General features: G+C 41.4%; 2 pseudogenes; both read right to left on the reverse strand.

Moving 5' to 3' along the window:
• Positions 1–63: 63 nt before the first annotated feature.
• On the reverse strand, positions 64–2,249 carry LOC137271754 (uncharacterized; annotated as a pseudogene).
• Positions 2,250–6,020: 3,771 nt separating this feature from the next.
• On the reverse strand, positions 6,021–18,236 carry LOC137273630 (uncharacterized; annotated as a pseudogene).
• Positions 18,237–19,382: the final 1,146 nt, after the last annotated feature.

Genomic DNA, 19,382 nt, shown 5'->3' on the forward strand with positions numbered 1-19,382 from the left:
TGAGGCATCTTCGACAGGTGTAGGTATTTCTTTGATAATAATCAAAACGTCTTTCTTCTCCAGCTCTGCCATAGGTAGGAATACTGAAAAGTAGGTCTGTGTGTCTTGGACAATAATGTCATGATCCTACAGTAACGGGCCTCCTGATTGGCTATTCCTGGAAGGTCAAGGTGAAACTGAAACTGGATGTTTTTCAGATACTTTACCATGCCTGATGCTGTTATCAGTTCAAGCAATTCGAATTCACATCCCTCACAGTTGATTGTGATCAGATCTATAGGGTTTGCAAACAAACCAATATGTTTAAAGAAGCCCGTGATTTCATGAATATGTGCTTCCTCCGTCTTGGTTTTCTTCGACGTTTGTTTGCCTCGAAACAGTGACGTGGCATCCGAATCTATATTCAGAAGCAAGGTTTTGTTTTCCCTGCCCAGTCCAAATTTAAAAAGTTTGTATTTGGGATTATTCTTGAATCGTTTTTCCAAGATGGCGTAATAGCGGGGTACAGGTTCGAGAGCCAGATAATACGGGTTGTATCTCTTGATTAGTTTAGCCGCATCTACTCCTGTGTATCCTCCTACTTCCAACACTCGACTGTCAGTTGTGAGATAGGAATGGCTTTCAACACGATCTATCTCCATCTTTGGTCGATCTACGGTGTCACAGGTTGCTCTGAAACTGGCAAAGTTTGACATGCAACTTGAAATTTGTATTTTCTCTTTTTCGGTTTGTGATACGTTGACACCACTGTCTGGAACGGTTCCTTGGGCGCCATGGCTGATCCTGACTGGGATCCATTCTGCTGACTGGATGACGAGGGGTAGGTCAATGACTCCATGCCAGACGGCCAATGTCAGACCAAGAACTGTACAGAAGAGTGCAAAACCAAGTTTCTGCCACACCGCCAGGGATGCCACATTCCCCTACAAAAATGAAAACAGTTCTTCACTCAAACCTAGTTCACTGTGCAACCAATGGGTTCATATCGCTTTATATCACTTCCGCATTGTTCCATTAATACCATAGCGCGGATTCAAACAGCATACTCTTATGGGGAATCGAACCCGGTTATTTAGCTTGACGACCAAATGTGTTAGCTATTCCACGTCAATGCTTGCATGTATGCATGAGCACATGATAATAAGACCAGATTTCGACTTGATCAGCAACATATCTATGCTTGTCGACAGTGGACACTCACGGAATCGGGTGATCAGGCTCCTGGTTTATCTTATTTGTGACTGTGAGCCTTAATTTATTATCCCTTACGGCTTGCCTGAAATCGATATGCGAAACGCCGAGTGGAAAGGCTTCGAACAGACAACACTTGCCATAATGGAATGTAAACCATTGCTCCGTACATCGAAAACTGTCGCACGTTTTGTTTGCCAAACTGGCCTCAATCACAAGTAACTTCAGGAGTTTCCTGAAACGCATTCCAGGGGACATAACTCTATGGGGTTTGCTTGAAATGATGTCCGGCCGGTGCATGGAGCGCGAGTCAATGTAATTCAACGATACAGTAATTCATTCGAACTTTTCTATTCAGTACTTTCAGTATACTGAAATGGAGTTTGGTGGTGCTGGTAATTGGTTAAAATCTCATAACTGGTGCATTACAACCGATTAGTCATCGACAATATAATTGGTCAACGTCATTTATAAAATTTTCCTTAATATGTTTGAACAAAATGCATATGCACATTTCGATTAAAGGATGACGAGTATATTAGGAACATAACTTTCTTGGAGATAAATTCAGTCATGGTTTGCAACGAGCATGTAGTGCTTGTGAAATATAACAGGCAAGACCAACCTTATGAAAAATATTGTTAATGCAAACAAGTGTTTCAAAATTTTCGATTATGAGAAAACATGATATATTGCTTAGTCGTTAAGTCATTGCGACCGATCTTCGAATATTTAATTAATTCAACCACAATTAGTTTTTCAGGGCCAGTGGAAATATGAAGTCATCTGACAGGGAGGCTTTCTGCAACAGACCGTCCCTATAGTGTGAGTGAGTTAAGTTTTACGCTGCCATTAGCAGTATTCCAGCGACATCACGGCTGGGGACACCAGAAATGGACTTCACACACAATGTATCCATGTGGAAAATCAAACCCGGATCTTCGGCATGACCAGCGAATGTTTTAATCACAAGACTGCCCCACCGGTTTCTCGTCCCTGTCCTGCAGTTGCCTGACGGTGCGATCATTAGCCGCTGGATTGTTTAGACGACCAAACATCAGACTACAAAGCTTCACAGTCGACAGCAGTTCTTGACATCCACGTTCTACACGCAGTTTATACGAAAAGAAAAAAAACTTGTCATAAATGAAGAAAACAGATTTTCACTAAGGACCTACTGTAAAAGACGCACGGGCAATTGGGGAAGAGGGGACATAACTCTGGACTTGGTATGCTAAGACCTCGTCTGTAACTTATTCATTTGAGGATTTGCAGTGAATAACGGTTAGGGGATAAGTGTACTGTGTTGGACGAATTAGGGATGTATACCTGTGGTTTTATAATTTTATATACTTGTGTATATATTATTATACATATGTATAATATATGTGCGTATATATATTGGCTTTATCTTTATATATTATATAAACAGTATAATGATGCATTGCACATGATAATTTTAAGCTGTACAGAATGATAATTGTGTGTGTGTGTATTCATTCGACCTTCACCTACAAAAAACACAGACATTATGTACAACAATGTTTGGTATGACATCGTCAGAGGTGACCAAGTGTTACAAAATGGTCCTTCTACTGACAGCCGCGGGCAGGATTTCATCAGGACTTTCGTTCTTGCAGGGACCGTTTATACATAAATGTATCATGAATGTACATTTATAATCTAACAATCAGCATATTGGTATCTGAGTGATTCCATTGCAGGAAAACGTAAAATCAGACCGTCTACAGCGTGATCTCACTTGCACATTTCAATTTTGTGAACATAGATTTCATTTGATAATATTATAGTGACATCGACAGATTGTCGTCTGATTCTAAAATGTCTGCGCATTTAGCTCACCAGCGTGTAAAAGGTAGAGATCTATGATGAAATAAGCGTCTCACAACCAGCAAATTCGATAATTTTAACACCATCCAACATGGCGGAAATTTAACGTCGGTGGAGATCTGTTTGCTTGCATTCAAACACGGTTGTGATGACCACGTGTTAGAATTACCATTGGAGATTTCATGTATCAGAGATGTACTGTACTTGTCCAGTTGTTGCTTTTTCAGAAATATTCCAGGCAAATCTGATGTTGAATCAAACACGAAGAAACGCCGTGACTTGTGATTAAGGTATCAGTGTACATCTACGATGAACCATCATCCACACATTTCAAATAGTTTGGCTCTGCTTGCGGATCGGGACAGTGGATTCTCTAAATACAAAATAAGTCGTATTGTCGAACGAAAAATGTTTTCTGTGACTCAAGTAACAGGATCAGTCACATAAATGGGTACTGTACTGTATACAATGTGTGAATTTTAAGACTGTTTCTGGTTTCCCAAGCCGCGATATTGCTGAAAGCGGCGTAAAACCATACTTTGTAACATAACACACTTCTGTAGTACTGGCTTACTTGTTTGGTTGGAAACTGCATTGAAGTCTTGTTTATCAATTCATCTACACACACAATACCACAAATGTGTACATGTTTGTAAGGCTTTCTTCAAACTTCGCCGTCACTTCCGGTTTGAAAGCGAGGCGTGGCGATCGAAGGTGAAGGCTGGATTATAACACCGTGTAAATATGCACATATTATGGCGATGTCAACAAGGAATACAAGCTCAACAAACTGAGACAAAACATTTTACTGTAATCTGGTGTGACTAGTGCATGAAACGTTGGTGTCATGTCCTGTTAGAAACGGAAACTGATTTTATTTATTTTTATTTTTTAATACAGTGGTTTGGACCGCCGTTGTCTTACACCGTGTCTGTACCACCGTCGTTGTCTTATAACGTGTGTCTGTACCGCCGTTGTCTTATACCCTCGTTTTATACCGTGTCTGTACCGCCGTCGTCTTATACCCTCGTTTTATGTCGTGTCTGTACCGCCGTCGTCTTATACCCTCGTTTTATGTCGTGTCTGTACCGCCGTCGTCTTATACCCTCGTTTTATGTCGTGTCTGTACCGCCGTCGTCTTATACCCTCGTTTTATACCGTGTCTGTACCGCCGTCGTCTTATACCCTCGTTTTATCCCGTGTCTGTACCGCCGTCGTCTTATACCCTCGTTTTATGTCGTGTCTGTACCGCCGTCGTCTTATACCCTCGTTTTATGTCGTGTCTGCACCGCCGTCGTCTTATACCCTCGTTTTATGTCGTGTCTGCACCGCCGCCGTCTTATACCCTCGTTTTATACCGTGTCTGTACCGCCGTTGTCTTATACCCTCGTTTTATGTCGTGTCTGTACCGCCGTCGTCTTATGTCGTGTCTGCACCGCCGTCGTCTTATACCCTCGTTTTATGTCGTGTCTGCACCGCCGCCGTCTTATACCCTCGTTTTATGTCGTGTCTGTACCGCCGTTGTCTTATACCCTCGTTTTATACCGTGTCTGTACCACCGTTGTCTTATACCCTCGTTTTATACCGTGTCTGTACCGCCGTCGTCTTATACCCTCGTTTTATACCGTGTCTGTACCGCCGTCGTCTTAAAATGTGTCTGTACCGCCGTCGTTTAATACCGCGTAAGTATCACCGACTCCTTACACCGAAACTACCACCATTGATTCGATATATACCATATATGCTTATCAACGAAAAAATCCTAATATACATTTGTTTCAAGACTTAAAAACCATGGAACCCGTGAAGGTCCCGGGGTAGAATAGGCCTTCAGCAACCCATGCTTGCCACAAAAGGCGACTATGCTTGTCGGAAGAGGCGACTAACGGGATCGGGTGGTCAGGCTCGCTGACTTGGTTGACACATGTCATCGGTTCCCAGTTACGCAGATCGATGCTCATGTTGTTGATCACTGGAGTGTCCGGTCCAGACTCGATTATTTACAGACCGCCACCATATAGCTGGGATATTGCCGAGTGCGGCGTAAAACTAAACTCACTCACGGGATCTGATGGTCAGACTCGCCGACTCGGCTGGCACGTGGCATCGTATCCTGGTATCCTAGTTGCGTAGATCGATGCTCATGCTTTTTATCACTGGATTTGCTGGTCGCAACTCGATTACTTACAGCCCGCCACCATATAGCAAACAAAACAAGAAGACAAAGTCACCAATACCCCCCGAAATGGCAAACTCTTCATAAATGTCAGATAGTGACTGTAAAATGTTTTGGCGTGTATATAGCAGTGAGTGAGTGAGCGAGCGAGCGAGCGAGTTTGCCACAGAGTTGTATGCCATGAATTTAGGTACCAAACATGAAAAGAATCTGGTAAACGGTTCTTAAGATATTCCAATTCGAATGGACGTCCGCGGACGGAGCCTAATCCTACATATCCAGCTTAGCGCTAAGCGAATTTTCAACAGAAGCAACCGTTAAATCACTAACTCAGGCAAACTGTCCAGTTCATATCTGTTTATTTTTAGTAATGAAAGAAAGGAATACCTCACAAACATAAAATGATCCCCCTCATGATCGCATGCCCCTCAAGACATATGAACACATACACTAATTAAACAAATAATAAGAAAAAATAAAATATATCCGCCACGAAGAAATAATTGTGCTATTAATTGATCAGAAAGGCATCTTGACATATCTATATCAAAAATTGATAACTGATATATTGGTCTGTAACATGGATTTGCAGGTTTATATTGTACTGAATGTTTTTTTGTTTTTTTTGTTTTGTTTTTTGTTTTTTGGGGGGTTTTTTTCACACACACTCATACACACACATACTTCGATCATAACATAAATATTGACCGCACTTTTATGTATCTGTACCAAGAAAAGAAGCTAAACCAAGGATTAATAATTTGGTACCGCAAAATCAAGTCTTTCTTTTCCAGCTCTGCCATATGTAGGAATACTGAAAAGTAGGCCTGTGTGTCTTGGACAATAATGTCATGATCCCACAGTAACGGGCCTCCTGATTGGCTATTCCTGGAAGGTCAAGGTGAAACTGAAACTGGATGTTTTTCAGATACTTTACGATGTCTGATGCTGTTATCAGTTCAAGCAATTCGAATTCACATCCCTCACAGTTGATTGTGATCAGATCTATTGGGTTTGCAAACAAACCAATATGTTTAAAGAAGCCCGTGATTTCATGAATGTGTGCTTCCTCCGTCTTGGTTTTCTTCGACGCTTGTTTGACCCGAAACAGTGACGTGGCATCCGAATCTATATTCAGAAACAAGGTTTTGTTTTCCCTGCCCAGTCCAAATTTAAAAAGTTTGTATTTGGGATTATTCTTGAATCGTTTTTCCAAGATGGTGTAATAGCGGGGTACGGGTTCGAGAGCCAGATAATACGGGTTGTATCTCTTGATTAGTTTAGCCGCATCTACTCCTGTGTATCCTCCTACTTCCAACACTCGACTGTCAGTTGTGAGATAGGAATGGCTTTCAACACGGTCTATCTCCATCTTTGGTCTATCAACTGAGTTATAGGTTGCCCTGAAACTGGCAAAGTTGGACACGCAACTTGAAATTCGTATTGTGTCTTTTTCGGCTTGTGATATGTTGAGGCTATCTACGTCTGGAAAAGTTCTTTGGGCGCCATGACTGAACTGGCTCCATTCTGCTGTCATCAAAGTGATGGGTGGTTTTATAACTCCACCCCAGACGGCCAATGCCAGGCCAAGGGCTATGCCCAAGAACACGAGGCCAATTCTCCTGCAGGTAGCTAAGGACACCATCTGAAACATGAAAACAAATGTCATACAAACCGGGCTTCCCTTTTTGTGAACATGTATCAAACGACTCACCGTTTCCTTCAAACCCGTGAAGATCCACGTTAGAATTGACCTTCAGTAACCCATGCTTGTCGCAAGAGGTGACTAACGGGATTGGGTGGTCAGGCTTGGAGACATGGCCGACACAGCGTCATCGTAGCCCTGTTGCGTAGATCGACGCCCATGCTGCTGATCAGTGGGCTGTCTGGTACAGACTCCACTGTTTCCAGCTTGCCGCCATATTGTCGGAATATTGCTGAGCGCGCTGGATAACTAAACTCACTCACACTCTGTCTGAAGGTGATCTTGAAGGTTACAAAAATGTTAAACGCGTAAATAAAAGGAATTGGAATTGGCCTTCAAGAACCATGACGGTCATAAGAGGGTAAAACATTAACCATTTGGTAAGACTCGTCTGATCAGTCGATATATGTCTTCGTAACCCAAAGTGAGCCCCATGATGTCAATAGCTAAAGTAATGTCGGAAATTGAAAAATACTGTTTTTGGCCAATACTCTGTATCCCTCAAATTTACACAAATAGGTCGAAATAACTCACTTCGGTCGAACTGGACTTTCAGTGGGGTGCGTAAGAGGATATCCAGAGAGGCATGTTTACTCCTAAAATCGGGCAAAACTTAAAATCGGGCAAAAATATGAATAGCTGCGGAAAGCATTTAGATCAGACTATAGATGGCTACGTCAGTTATCGTTTATAATAAAGCTAAATCTAATTTCAAAATGGACATATATAATATAACAATAATATATGTAATATAATATCATCGCACACTAATTTGCATAAAGATATGGTTTATTGCAAATAAGTCGATTTAGAAAATCCGCATTTCTCATTTCTGCATAAACTTCTACTCAGTAAAGACTTTTTTCCACGTTTCCCATCTTTCTGCAACTGGAACTGTAGACAGAACTTATTTTAACAGGCATTTCACACTTTCACGTATCAACTACATAAACTGTAGAGTGATTGAGTGAGTGAGTTTAGTTTTACGCCGCACTCAGCAATATTCCAGCTATATGGCGGCGGTCTGTAAAATAATCCAGTCTGGACCTGACAATCCATTGATCAACAACAAGAACATCGATCTGCGCAATTGGGAACCGATAACATGTGTCAACCAAGTAGGCAAGCCTGACCACCCGATCTCGTTAGTCGCCTTCACGGGTCCATAAACTGTAGAGATAAACGTGAAAAATCAGTTGTTCCTATTTCCGACACTACTTTAGATTGTCTGTTGTTTCCCAACGTCCAGACCTGAATCTAACAACATACTTTTCAATTTAAATTGGTTTATTTGTTACTATAAAATTATATAAATTCAGCTGTAGTCTACTCTTCCACCAGCATATAGATACCCCTCGCTGTTGTAGTCCAGTCAAGCTCAACAGCTCCACAACATTCCATTGTGTCACCGGTTTATCGGTGGCCACTCTGAAAGATTGCGTCATACGTTCACGTGGGTTATCTTACCTCATACCTTTATCACATTTGCCACGGTCGGTGTACGATCGATTGTCTACGATTTTTTCGAGCCCATTTTTAGGTACCGTGGGTGATCGCGGCCTTCGAAGTCTGTGTTCACATTGTCTAGGGACATTGTGTGATTTCCTTGGGGATAGGACGAGGCAAACCTGCATGAAGGCTGCACAGAATTCGAACGAACGTGGAGCAGGGCATTCTCTTCCAACAGAGGTTACTCCTGTCATATTTTCCTACGTAACCTCTGTTCTAATACGGCCATATTTCCCATTCAACGATTCCCCTTGCGGCAAAAATCGCAACAGGAATCATCTCCCTTGTTAGTATCCAATCGGAACACGCGTTAAATAGACTTAGCTCCAATATGGCGGCCACCATGGAGTTGGTTCATCAACGTGCGAAGGAAAGATTCGGTATTTCATGTTTAACTGAAAATCAGAAACTGGCAATAGAGAGTGCAGGGGTCAATCGCCATGATGTGTTTGTAGAAACAAAAACTGGTAGTGGCAAGTTTTCCTGATGCATTCGGAAACTACCGAGATCTTGCGAATGAAACAACGTCGCTGATTGCACAACTAAATCTGAACGCCTCCAATCGCGAGTCTTGAACACTTGCACCATGAAAGGGCCGTATTAGAACAGATGTTACATAGGAAGATATGACAGGAGTAACCTCTGTGGGAAGAGAATGAGAACAGGGATCTGACGGGGATCGTGTGATCTCCGCAGATACTGAACAGACGTTTCTACATTATGCTGTGTCTTGTATTTGCAAAAATATGTAACCACTCAGATGTGTGAAAGATATCAAGTTAAAGATTATCGATCTGTATGATCTATAACGACAACAAGCCGTACTGGACATACACATTCAGTAATACAGTATTTGCTTTGTTCAAATCACAACTCATTACATAGCATGGACCTACGGTGTTCTTTTTCGTGGCCAGAGGCAGTGCCTTCCCTACTGAACCCGTGAACATCCGGGTTAGAACAGGTCTTCGGTAACCCATGCTTGTCGTAAGAGGTGACGAACGGGGTCCGGTCGTCAGACTCGCCGACTTGGTCGACATATGTCATCCTATCCCTGCTGTGTTGATTGATGCCCATGTTTTTTTATGTCTGAACAGTCTGGTCGAGATTCTATTGTCTACAGACAATCAGCATGCAGCTGGAATATTAACCAAACCAAACCAAAAGGCCCCCCAATCCCACCCCAACCCCTTCTGACTGACCTTTTCCAAAGCATCAATGACTCCAGTTAAGGGAGTCAATTCGTCTTATACCTGTGGTTAATTAACATTAAAACTTAACTTCACACCAATCATAATTTGAAAAAAAACCCTGTCGATTGTGGAGATATTACTGACACATTTTCCATGCTATATAAATGAATATTTCGGTGTTTCAACAGTAATTAAGGAAAGGAAGTGTAGAATCATTCGCGGGCAGAATTTCAAGCGTACTTATGACAGTCTTTCTAAACCCTTAAAATTGAAAAACAGTGTCATTTCAGGGTGGGGGAAGTTATGTAATGACACAGATAGAGTGTATATGAGCTCAGTGAAAAATTGCATCAACAAAAGTATATTTTATCCAGGCAAGCTAACGTACACTAATATGATAGGTGACTGCAATATTTATGAGTGAATAAGCGAGTGAGTGTGTTTTTTCGGCGTTAGTAGCAGTATTCAACGAATATCACGACGGGGAGACACCAGAAATAGGCTTCATACATTGTACCCATTTGGGGAATGGAAAGCAGACCGTCACTGTGGCAAGCGAACGCTTTAACCACTATGCTTCTCCGCCACCAGTAAAATGTTGACGACAATGAACATTTGTACATTCGCGTATACAAAAACAGGTACGTCCTGAGTCACATTGAGTTGTATGGGTTGACGACAACGTAACGTGGATAATTATCTCTATCAGTGTTATGGGGTTCGATTCCCCACGTGGGTACAAAATCATGTTAAGCCTATCTCTGGTGTACCAAGTCAGGGTATTACTGGAATGTTAGTAAAAGCGGCATAAAACTCAACAGTCACTCAGTACTATTCCGAGTGGTTGAAGAAGGACGGAGACATTCCTGGGCAAGCCATCAAGGATACGAACTATGTTTATCAATAAGAGAAATAAGCGTGGGCTACTGAGGAGTAATTCTAACACAGATCTTCACTTGTCACAAACGGAATGAACGCAGGCTAATCTTCAGATCATTCTCTGGCTTAATGTTGTGGGTAAACATATGGGTTTGAAACAGAACAGTTGTCTTTTACTGACCTAGTTGTGGGTCCAATGAAGAAAGAAAGAGACGGTAAGTCCTGGACAAGCAACCTCAAATGGTTTCCACGAGAAATTCATGTACGCTGAATTCTGGCAGTCACGTGGCCGATACTGAGGCGTGTCAAGCCAACCTGCGTGCACCGGAGCCATCACGAGAAACAACCGTACTCAATCTAAAAAACCGTCGGGCGGAGATGTATGAATAGTTCGGGAGTGCCCGTGAATATCCGGGATAGAACTGGTCTTTAGTATCCGGTGCTCAAAGACCCCAGTACACCATATACCAGACAGATATATGTGCCAAGTTTTGTTAAGAAATAGTGAAAAGTTTTCAAGTTATGCTCAGGAAAAGAGGACAGCCACCAAATTCCGTCGAAATCGAACATGTTTCAATGGAAACGCAAAACATTTATTCAGAAATTCAAAAGTACCAAAAGGCACCAGTACAGTTCTGCTCCGGAAAAGACGAATGTGCACGGACGGACAGGATACATGTTAATACTCGCCACCACCCACCCCGAAATACAGAAAAAAACAGCTTTTTCTAAGTTATAACTGAATTCAGTTAACGTTTACTGACAAAATACACTTAAGGAAAGGTAGTGGCTCTGGTGTTACAGGAGTACGCAGAATATCTGAGAGTTGATTTAATGCTAACAGTGACATACTTCCTTGACAAGCGATTTGTCACATGTTACCGCCTCGGGGCAGTAGTGAGCGTGATAAATCAACATGCAATATTTCTCGGGAGGGAGTTTGTTGCCATGAATATTTTAACTTGTTTAAAACCCACGCAACTGCCGTAACACACAATTCGACTTATTTTAATTTAATTTTAGCTAATATACATATTTATATAAGGAAAAATATGAGAGAGATTATTTTCTTATTTTCGGTATTTTCCAGATAGAGTCCAAGATACTTTACGTTTATTTAACAGATGTGATGTGGTAAATTCTCGCCGCACAGACTAACATCTTGATCCATAAATAACAGATACAAAGTAATCAAAGTGATAAATTGTAGAATTGTACTGTCTGAACTCCTTGGAAAACATAGAACTGGTGCAATTGTGATTGTGATATTACGCTTTGACTCAACAGCCATTAATGCCAGCAGATGGTTACAAGACTAAGTGATCGTTTAAAACACAATCATCACTTAGTTTACGTTCTTTCAGACTTTCGCAACCTTGGTAGAGAACAAAATAGTTATTCAAATTGTGTACATCAACACCACGAATGATTTAATGGCAACTGATTTAATAGCTTGAAGCACTAATTAAGGAACATCTGAATCAATGGTCTTTTTGAAACAGTTTGATCCGAACTGGGATCGTTCTACAACAGCCACTCGTGAAGGTGCGGGTTAGAATATTGGCCTTCAGTACTCCTTGCTTGTCGTAGGACACAAGTAAAGGGGATCGGATGGTCAGGCTCGCTGGAATTTTGCTGCGGCGTAACACTGAACTCATGGGCGCGGAGAAGTTGGTGATCTTGTATCTCCTTCATAACTACTCGTGTCATTCCGGCAAGTCGAATATGCGCTCTTGTAGGTCATGTAAAGATGCGAGTAGTTTCGAATGGTACGACCGTAATAATATTTACATCCATTCATATTGTGCGTGATAAAAATACACTTAATAAGTGTAAAGAATACATAAATGGTGTAACCAGTGAGTCAGGTGAATTGTAAATCATTTTACTATTTTTCAAACTGTCTGTGACGTCTAAGTTAAGGTCATGCTGCCTAAACCTCGTCAGAAAATAGAGAAATACATTTTTGTAAGTTTAAAATTAAAATTCATTTGTAAATACCATTTTCTTATGAAACAAGGAATTGGAATTTCGTGTAACCATAGTTGTTTGTAGCGTCTCTTTTTACTTTCACACGAGAAAATTCGGATTGGCTGAAAAGTATGTCCTTGGTTTATGAGATTCATATGTTTCTGTTTGGATGGGCAGCTTGACTCCTGGGAGTTTTTCGGTCCTGCGTAACAACGAAGCACAAGTAACTCACTCATGTGAACTCAGCTTAAGCAACTGAGTTTGTTCTACATTGCCTCTGCTCACCAAGCAGAAAACGAGTACCCGGTAGGATAAGTCAAGTAGCTATAACCTTTTAGCATCTTAAAGGCAGCTTCTTATCCGAGAGAATAATGTGTCAAATCGCTTTGACCATGCACAAGTGTGAAAACAGGCGGTTTATAAATGGCTATTGCTTCACTAATTATTATAAACTCGTTTTCAGCCTTCATATTCATGATTAATTGTCAAGACACATAAATATTACAATAGGTGCCAAAAATATTCCAATTAATATACAAAATGATATGACAAATCAGAAGACCAAGATATTGATACCAATAACCAAAACATGTTGAATTCAGAACGTAACCCTGATACACATTGGGTAAGAATTATTCCAACTAACCAGGACTCCCTTACTAAAGGACTTCATATTTTAACTGAAATCGGTGGATGAAATTTGCTGAAAACCAAGCCAGACATCAGGACTTGTAATTTCTCCAGACCAGAAAATCTTTAGACAATAACTCATTGTTAAGTTACAAAGTCATTTATAAAAAAAAAAAAAAAAAAAAAAAATCCGACACGCTGCCGTAAGAAGAGTTCTTTACACTGAGTGTGCTCTGGTGATTAATTTCTACTAGACAAGTACAATAAACATCTATGCAACTATGAGATGCACACCTTTCGGTGCCAATGCAACACGTGTAAGCTTAATCAATTCTGTTGAGCAATTTTTGTGGAGAAATGGATAGACTTCAACCCCTATAACACTATTTTCAGGGAGAAATTCAACAAAATTTATGTAAGTTCAAACGGAATTAAAATTGGAAATATAAATAAAATACAAAATCAAAACATGAGACGCACAACTTTTGAGTCTCTTTAAATCACACGCGTAATCTAACTGAAATCCAAAAAGTAGTTTTTGTGAAGGAGCGGATAACGCACATTCCCCTGTTGAGTGGAACAAATAGACTGAATAGGGCAACATTCAACTACGCTGAAACATTTGTAAAGGTGACAAAAATTAAGAAATTGCATAAACAAATATGAAATGCACACCTTTAGAGTGACTACGAAAGACATGTAGAAGTTCATTGAATTCCACAAAACGTTTTTTTGTTTTTGTTTTTTTGTTTTGTTTTTGTTTGTTTGTTTGTTTGTTTTTAGTGGAGATGTGAATAGAGTACATTCCCGTATCGTACGGACGGACCGAGGGTAACCCCATTTCCCCCAGTCATATATGGCGGGGGTTTAATACATAAATATTTTATAATTTATAATCATTATCGAACGAATATCAAGTATATAGGATGGAAAATGTTCCTAATTTTCATTACTGCTTTTCATTGTCTTGCAGCAAGTGAGTATGACTTTATGCCGCTTTTAGAAAGGTTCATGACCGGGAAGGTTAAAATGGAAATGGTTCAGTGAGCGCAGCCTTCGCGGTACTTCCAAGGCAATGTTTTGGCTGAATGAACACAGCGCTTCCCACTCGGAGGTTCTGACAAATTACAAAGAAAACAGGATTAACGTGGACGCTATTTAATTTGGGCACATACGAAAATGGCAAGTAAAGAGATTATATGTACTTATTTGTTTTAAATAAAAAAATCCGATTTTGTGAGATGAAACGTAAATAAACATATCATTGATTCATATAAAAATATAAATAAAGTTATTTACACGTCGTCATTATCCGTGGTATCACATTCACTATCATTGAGTTTAAGAAGTTCGGACACGTGGTCTCTGTAGGCGATGCCCCCGATCATGTTGTTTACAATATTGTCCATCAGGTTTACAGTCAATGTTTCATGACGCCTTTTCCCGAGTACGCTTGCGGCAGTTGCAACTGTTATAACTTCCTCCTCTTTCTTCCTCCTCGACTTGACATAGCGAAGTCCATTCTAACTGTGCATCAGCTACCCATCACAAACATGTGCATGACAGCTCGGCTTTGGTTTGCAACTTACATATAATAGCATGGGATAATCTTCCTCCAATGTTAATGTTTCCCGGCACCCGGTATCTTTAGCTTTGGCGGTACTCCCCTAACTAGCTCTCCCGGGAAAACCGACATTTACATTTTAGCCTTCTTGGGACTTCTGAAAAATAGATTTTAGCCTTCCCGGTACGACACCTTTAGAAATATGGTGGCACACCTGAAATTGGCTTCTCAAACTATCGAACCCGGGTCTACGATGTGACGAGCTAAAGAATTAACCACTTGGCTAACCCTCCGCCAAATTGTGTTGTAGAGGGTGCAACCAGACGTTAAAAGTTATTATCTCAATTACAACCATTCTCTTCCCACAAAGGCTACTTGTCATATCTTCCTATGAACCTCTGTTCTAAAACAGAGTCATATTACACGGGACCCGTAAAAGCCCCTAGCGGCAAAAAACTCGCAACACGAATTAGCTCCTTTCTTTCGATCCAATCTGGGCACGTGTTACATCGACCTAGGTCCAAGCAAATATGGGGTCACAAATATCCCTCCTCTGCTGGGGACTTGTGTTGATGACAAGACATTTAATGACGGGCTTGTCCGTTGTCAACGAGGGCGATGGAGCCGCCATTGATCCCCTGTTTTGTCTAAAAGAAACGTTTACGCATCGCGCAGAGGAAGAGGTTGTAGTTTTGCCGAGGCCTTGCGAATGCCACTTTTGAAACAACGTCGCTGATTGCACAACTAAATCTGATTGCAACCAATCACGAATCCTGAACACTGGCACCACGAAAAAGACAGAGAACAGAGGTTCGTACAAGATGTGACTGGGAACCTCTGTGGGAAAAGAAATTCAATGAATTCCAACCTGACACTCACAGTTATCCAATCTTGCAGTATATTACCTGCAAATGATGCAGACTGAATAATGAGAAATCAATCCCTATCAGATATACAGTGAATTTGCCTTCTGTATGCTATGGTGGTTTCAATGCATTGGTGGTTTGGCCAGCTAAACCGCTCTATCACTGATTGGATAACTGCTTGTAGGAGCACAGACATAATTTTGATAGAAACAAATAACTCCTTTAAATTGAAAAGGAGTCCCTGTAAGACGGGACATTCAGAGGAAATGTAGACTTGTGGTTCAGGGACTGGGAGTCAGACTAGCTTATATGTAGCTGTCATTCAGGTAGTATTTGGGGTAGCCAAGTGGTTAAAGCGTTCGCTCGTCACTTCGAAGGCCCGGGTTCGATTCCCCACATGGCTAGAGCGTGTGAAGCCTATTTGTGATATCCTCGTTGTGATATTGCTGGAATACTGCCAAAATCGACCGACGCAAAAATAAACTCATTCACCCAAACAAGAAAATTTCGTTTGAAACCTGATATTTTTTAAATTAATATTTGCATTAATATGCGATATGTCCCTAAAGAAAGGTATGGTAATGATGGGGAAACAGGCATGCTAGTCTAGCGAGTTGGTTCTCACACGAACTAGACATTTCTAGACCCGTGATAATATTGGATGCAACACTGTTCATGCATCCGGAAACACTTCGACGCTGTTGTGTCACTTCTTGTTTTAATAAACACACGTTTTGACCAGCTAATGATCTTAGGGTCTGTAATGGCTGATTACTGACTGGCAGTGTCGTCGGTTTACATAGTCGCCTGTTTCATTTCACTCCCAAAATAACACGAGGTTCACAATTCGGACAGCTAGGTTTGCTTGTCTATGCTTTGGCGAAATAAACATTCGTTTTAACCAACTGCTGATTGGCAGCTGTCGACGGGCCCTTCGGCTGACAGGATGACAACCATTTAGCCTGGAGTAGTCTTGGCCAACACTTACAGCAGTCCACAGCCTCTCATAGTACCTGAACCGCATTATTTTTCCCTACTGCATTGCCCTCCTCGCAGTTCTAAAGCCTTAAATGAAGCAAGTCTAGATGTCCCCGGATTGTGAATCCCTGGTCTTCACGGGGCTTCTTTTCAATTTAGTGGGTTTATTTGTTACAATCAAAATCTCAATCCTGGCCAAGCCGTTAAACACTGTTAGTAGTGTGAGTGAATGAGATGGATTTTACGCCACTTTTAGCATCACTCCAACCATATCAGATTTTGTTTTAATGCTAAGTACATTTTTCGATTGTCTAATGATCTGAGGTAGTCTGACCCTGAAGTATATATATCCAAGAGAGCCCACGCAAGTCTAGATTTCCATAGCTTCAGGGTCTCTGAAAATGAAGAAAGTCTCAGGGCTCCATTTCATTATATTGTTTTTTTTTCACTATGAACGTTTTTTCTGTAAAATATGTTCATGTGAGAGACTAGCTGTTAGTCTAGATCTGAAGGTGATATTTGGGGCATGGTGACAAAATGTTTCACTGTTTTAAAAAATAAATGGAGAGAGTTTTATTTTTTTTAAAATGCAAAATCTCTGCTATTTACTAAACCGCCAGACTCCGCAGTCGGAGTGGGGAGAGGGTTTGAGAGAGAGGAGAGATGATTTCTGTCGGTCATTATTGATTCAAGAACGCGTTCAGGGAAATGAAGGGACGATGGGAGAGGATGCGGCCTGGGAGACTGGCTAATAGAGCGCGTTATAGTGAAACAAAAGCGCAGCGGCGCCAGAAATGGATCCGGGAGACGAGGGATTAGTCTCTGAAAATGTAACACTGATTGATCTCAAAAACTTCATTTAAGCTTAAGAGATGCTGGAATGATTTGATGGTTATACACACTGTACCTGAGGAAAATTCTATTTGGTTTAGTTAATGCAGATTACATACATACTGTTAAAGATCTAAGTGTAAGGAAGAATATATCAGAAAGTGTAAGAAACAGTGTGAGTCCACTTGGAACGCAGAGTGTGTTGCGTAACACGCATTGGCGATTGTGTTGTGGTGGCCATGAAAATCATATTTATATCAGACCGGCATCTGGTACAATATGTCAACACATATGCAATGACGTGTCTATATGGCATCTAATGATATCTCTGACGACATCTATGAATATCATTTATTTGCCATCGCTGGAAATGATACAGCGGTCCCTATTATGGTAATAAAGACAGCATCAGCTACATCGCTGGGAGTGATGTGTAGTATTCGATCTGACGACTTTTCCCCCACCAGCATCACTTCATGTTGGAGATCCTCTCACCTCGTTGGCAAACAGGAAAGCGTGCACACTTGTTTTGAGTGGCATAACACCTAGCTTGTACCACTTTACGTGTAACTTATGTACCATAACGTAATAGAATTCGATCTAACCTTTCAAGGATGGGGCATTTCCCACGTGGCGGCAGTTGAAACACGTCCGAACTCCAAATGTCTGGTACTCCTTTTCCTATCGTCTGCTCCCCGTCGCCATTTTGAATTCTGTTCCAATTTGGGCACTGTGCGCCGACTCGGTCACGCTGCACACTGGCTGGCTGTGTTTCCTAAGCCAAGTGAGACAAGGAAATAGATGCGGTAGAGGACGAAGTAAACAGTCCAGGATAGTCCCACCGAAACATCGACATTAAACCGCCATCGAGATCTGTGTATTCACCACAGTAGGATGTGATGGAGAAATGTTATATAACTTCCCCACCAAGCGTCACGTATGTGTTCTCCCTGCTGATATGCTTAAATAGTGGTGACAAGGAAGTCGCCCTAGATCCTTCTGGGAATACGCGATTGCAGAAACCCAATTAGTTTATACTTAGTTTCTAATTAATTTTGACAGACACAAGTTTATTTGAATTGAAAAGAAGACCCAGAATTCGAGAGATGCGAGATACAGAACAAAAGGATATGTAGACTTGCTTCATCAACTTCTTTAGCATTGCGAAAGAGCTGGACAGAGTGAGTGAGTTTAGTTTTACGCCGCACTCAGCAATATTCCAGCTATATGGCGGCGGTCTGTAAATAATCGAGTCTGGACCAGACAATCCACCCGATCCCGTAAGTCGCGTCTTACAACAAGAATAGTCGCCTTTTATGGCAAGCATGGGTTGGCGAAGGCCTATTCTACACTGAGACCTTCACGGGTCGGGCTGGACAGAAGGGGAAATAATGTGGTCAAAGAAGGTGAGGCGGACAGGGGAGTAAAGTTATGCACAGCCTCTTGCTTAAAGAATACATGTATAACCCCGAAACCCAGTGGGTGATTTTTGTTTTACGCCTCTAGTGGCACTATTCCAACAATACGAACACCAGAAACAGGCTTCGTTGTACCCACGTGGAGAATCGAACCCGGGTCTTCGGCGTGACCAGAGACACCAAAACCACTATGTTACCTTACCGCACCCTGAAACGTAAGGCTCCGTACACCGCAGAGGCCTTCCCCGTCTTTATATTAGTCCAGTTTAGATGCATAAGTTTGTAATGTCAACATGACACGATATGAATGACAGTTGGTCCTTCTCGCTATGTTAAATCTGTAACTACGCCCTGTTATCTGCTATCTTACTTTCTTTCGAGATATACTTACAGTTTCACTTCCCGGTATTTAAGCGCTCTACGCATGGGGCTGTCAGATATAAAACATTCAATCTGTGCCACAGACCTCGCTATTTGATAATGTAGCTGAACGAAAGGGGCCTGCAGATTTCATTCAGGGCCTGGAGATTGTAAAGCTTGCAGGTACCAGCTGGCCCTGATGGCCAAATGGCAAACTGAAGTATGAAGGATTGCAAAGACTTTTTTTTTCACTTTTTAAG

The sequence above is a fragment of the Haliotis asinina genome, chromosome 2 (genome assembly GCF_037392515.1).
Source record: "Haliotis asinina isolate JCU_RB_2024 chromosome 2, JCU_Hal_asi_v2, whole genome shotgun sequence".
Taxonomy (NCBI): Eukaryota; Metazoa; Mollusca; class Gastropoda; order Lepetellida; family Haliotidae; genus Haliotis; species Haliotis asinina.